We start from the raw sequence: 4,449 nt of genomic DNA, 5'->3' as shown, positions 1-4,449 counted from the left end.
CTATCCATAAAATTTATCCTCATTATGCTTTTAGTAGAGCACATACATATTCTTTACTACCCTCGTCATAATTTCAAATAGAGACCAACTTAACTATTTAATATTGCAATCATCAAAATACTGATAGATAAGATACATAACCATTCATGCTACCATAATATCAATGGAAAGCATTCATAACATCACAACCATGAATATCTCAATCGCTAATAATAGTGTCATGGGTCCAGATCCTCAATCTGAGGTCCTCGAAGAATAGAGTGTCTACAATAATGCCGTATTAGGGTCCAGAAACTAGAGTGGGAACTACATACACCCCTTATTAACAATGGAATTCATCCCGAAGTCCTTAGAACATAAGGGAGAAATGGCGACACATAATCTTAGGAATCCTTCCTGAAACTCTTGCCAACCTTCTGGTGGGAAGGTTAAAATTTTCCAAAGGTATCTATAACACGAATTCTGTTATAACTGAAGGACTATATCTGGGGAACATTCCAACCCACTTTTTGTATAAATGTACAAAACATACATTATATATATTATTAAAATTAATAGTTAAAGGAAGCATCATACGTAAACTTTTCAAACAAAATCATCATAATCAAAATCACAACTAATTAAAGAAACAATTAATAACACCCACCTTGCTTCAATTTACAAATTGACTAATTTAGGAGAAATCTCTTTAGTTTTATTCATTCAATCATGCAATTAAGATAGCAATAATTTTGTATTAACTCAAATTCATAGGGGATGCCTATGCCTTAAATTCCCATCGTAAATTCTTCTGCAGACAGACCCAAATGTGTTTTGGGCATGCTGGCATTACTTTTGGCACTTGATTATTTCATTGGCATCTGAAGTTCATTAATTATCTCAGGTTTGAATCATCTTGAACTTGGCTTCAAAGGAATAATTTGTTTATCCAAACCTTCAATGATATCTGTTATGCATAAATCTGTAAAACTATTACCTAAGAACATAGATCTATATCATGGTGATGACATTTCATTTTTAATGTGCGCTATTTTGGATTTTTCTATCTGTAGGAATAATACGATGCCCGGAATGCCCTTTGAAGTGGGAGGGTGCAACCCTAGGACTTCCCGGGAGGTCACCCATACCAGTACTACTCTGGCCCAAGCGCGCTTAACTGCGGAGTTCTGATGGGATCCAGTGAATTAACGTTGGTATGATCACACCCTTTGAACCTGAGTTTCATAAAATGATCAATATCACTGGTAAACTGAGAAGCCAAGCAGGATTTGCAACCATCAATAAGCCAGCCAAATGGAAGAAAGGAACCTTTAGCTTCCATCCATTATTAGTTTAAAAAGGGCTGCAATTGCAAAATTAGTATTATCATAAGCTACAAGCAAAAGCTTAAGATCATCTTAACCAAGGGATTCTCTTGGACAGTCATGGATTACCACAAACGGAGATCCTTTAATGGAAAATTAGTAGCACACAATATTAATGGATATCATGATCAAGTTTACATATCACAAAAGCCTCAGAATAAACTTGAATTTTTTTTTTGTGGTAACCTAGAATATTTAGAAAGTGTTGAGGGACAAATCCAAAACATTATCAAAATGAACAAGCATAGTTCTTAACAAGGTGTTACTTTGCGCCTAAAACAAATGAGTAAATCAAAATGTCATACCAAAGAGCTTGCTCAAGTGCCCTGAACATATGTAGAATTAGAAAGGAACACAGAAAGAGGGGAGGTTCATTTGCTAGAAGCATGGTTGGAGTTGTGGATATCCCCTCCACACTTAGTTGAACATTTTTTGGGAGAAGGATGTCAAAGGGCATTTGATGTAAATTTCTTCATCATTTTTTTTATTTTTTTTTGTTTCATTGGGTTGAATTGATGGCTGGAAATTACTAATACAAATCCGCCAGAATAATCTTTGTAGAAGAGCATCATTGCTCCAATAAGGGGATGTTAGGGTTGAATGAAACCCTCCTTTTGTATTTTTGTAATTATTCGATTTATTTTAAGAATATTCCTTGTCTTAATGTCTCAGTTAGGGATTGTTCACTCTATTTTTAGGGTTACTCTAGCTAGGGTTAAAGTTAAGTGCAATACCCTTAAGTTCTCTTGATCTTGCGTGAAATTGTACTTGAAGACAGATGCATTGTTGGTTGATCATTCTAATAAAGAGAGCTTCCTACTTGTGTCTACTTCATTTATGATTTCATTTATGCTTTTCCAAATAATATTTTTTTTTTTTCAAGTTATCTATCTCTATTACTTGCTTCACCCAGTATCCCTAATAGGTATCATAATTCACACTAACATATATACACTAGGTGTCATCTACAGAATGCAGGGGAGTACTTAAGTGTTCTTCACCAAATTTTCCTGTGAAAGCCGCCCAGCATCGAGAGCTTCTCTAAATCTCTTATTTAAGGCCTCTGCAACAGCACCAACTTCTTTTTCTGGTACTGCAAAGCACACAGAGTGCTCACTACTTGCCTGTGATATCATAATAACATTTGCACCAACATCTTTGACTGAACCAAAAATTGCACTCGCTGTACCAGGAACACCAGCCATTCCAGTTCCTTCAACATTTACAAGTGCTACATTGTCGATGATTGCAAAACCTTTTACAATTGAATCAGAGTCTGAACATGGCTCAAGCTCTTTAGCCTCTGTAATACAAGGATGACATATACTTGTCCCGGGAGATGATAGATTGAAAACATTTCTTATCACAATAGGAATATTGTACTTCATAACTGGGATTATTGTCCGAGGGTGCAACACATTTGCCCCAAAATATGACATTTCCCAGGCTTCCTGGTAAGATAGTGTCTTCAATATCACAGCTTCACTAACTTTTCGAGAATCTGCACTATACACACCATCCACATCTGTCCAAATTGTAATTTGCCTAGCTCTAAATGGGGCTCCCATGATTGCCGCAGAAAAGTCACTTCCATCTCTTTTGAGGGTTGTTGGAAGCTTCTTTTGAGTGCTAACAATAAAACCTGTAGCAATTATTGTCTTAGCCGGAGTATGTGAGTCCCACTTATTGAGATTTTCCTCTGATGCTGCATAGTCAAGGTCTGCCTGGTTGGAGCTAGTTGGATTAACAACAAGGACCTCTCTAGTGTCCATCCACACACAAGACAGTCCACGCTTTCTGACAGTAGCAGCCAATATCTGTGCAGACCACAACTCTTCATGCCCAACAACAAAGTCTGAAAAGGATTCTGTAGCATGTCTAGCTATATAAATGGCATGAAGCATTGTTTTGAGGTTATTCACATCATTTTGAAGCTGAGAGAGAAATTTATCAAGATCATCTCCTTCTAATAGATTATAGGTTGTTTCTTTGTGCTTTTCATGCACTTGATCAAGAGTGGTTGTATAAGAAGTGTCTCGGGACTGAGCCTTGAGAACGAGATCATACAACATGTCTGTCACTTTTGACATTGCAGATACAACAACCACCTTCCTCTCTGATTGATCTTCCACAATGATTCCAACCACGTTCCATAATCTTTCAGCAGTACTCACGCATGTTCCACCAAATTTGTGAACGGCCCACATTTCACCTTGTGGAAGAGTGACTTCTTTAGAAGGCATTTCTGCCAAATCACCTTTCATATATGTGTCAAGCTCAATTGCCTCACAGCCCGAGGCAACAATCCAAGAGGCACTCAGAATATCATTACCTAAGGTTGCTGAGTCATTGCTGGTCCTGGGAAATGATGATTGCACATAAATTTTAGGTTCCCCTTAAGCACCAGGGATCAACAACTTCTACATTTCATCATACCTTTAAGTGCATTACAGCTAGGTAATTCATCTTAACTTCCACTTTTTCTTACATTAATAAAGAATAGGGTCATCATATATAACCTTTAAGGCATCATTGATTATCATATTTAGCTGACATGACTTTCCTTTATCAGAAATCATTAGGCAAGAGAAGTCATCAAGGATTTTAAAGCTCCCTCTAAACTCTTGCTTAAGGTGATCATTTTTCATTGAATCATGAGCTTCCCTTATGGGAAATGAGACTTATCACGTAGCAATGGTAATAACAGACTTCTAGGAAGCTTCAGGTCAATTTCAAAAAGGTCATCCTAAAATTATTACAAAAACAATCTACCTTTTTCTTGAGATATTTTATTATGTATCGTATTACTTCCCACGGTTTTATGCGTTGAAAATACTCAATTCGAACTCGGTTCAATGGTTTGCAGAAGGAAAGACTATTCGATTTCAGCGTCCTGGATCTGCTTCACGACAATGGCCGAAGATATTTCTTCAAAGCTTCAGGTGGCCCATAGTTTATTTTAGCAGGTAAATATATTCATATCTCTTCCCTCTTCCCATAGTTTTTCTAATGCATTTTCTCATTGCTCAATCCAGATCGCCTGCATCCATCCACCCAAATTACCTCATAGATCTATTTTTCCTCT

General features: G+C 36.9%; 2 pseudogenes; both read right to left on the bottom strand.

Moving 5' to 3' along the window:
- Window positions 1–1,088: 1,088 nt before the first annotated feature.
- On the bottom strand, window positions 1,089–1,207 carry LOC149159172 (5S ribosomal RNA; annotated as a pseudogene).
- Window positions 1,208–2,350: 1,143 nt separating this feature from the next.
- Window positions 2,351–3,628, bottom strand: LOC149159171 (bifunctional aspartokinase/homoserine dehydrogenase 2, chloroplastic pseudogene; annotated as a pseudogene).
- Between the last annotated feature and the right edge of the window lie 821 nt (window positions 3,629–4,449).

This window comes from Pinus tabuliformis, chromosome 5_2, assembly GCF_031772625.1.
Source record: "Pinus tabuliformis cultivar Carrire ecotype Pingquan chromosome 5_2, CPIR1, whole genome shotgun sequence".
In the NCBI taxonomy this organism is placed as follows: domain Eukaryota; kingdom Viridiplantae; phylum Streptophyta; class Pinopsida; order Pinales; family Pinaceae; genus Pinus; species Pinus tabuliformis.
Note: the sequence above shows the minus strand (reverse complement) of the source record. Positions and strands in the feature narration are given on the sequence as shown.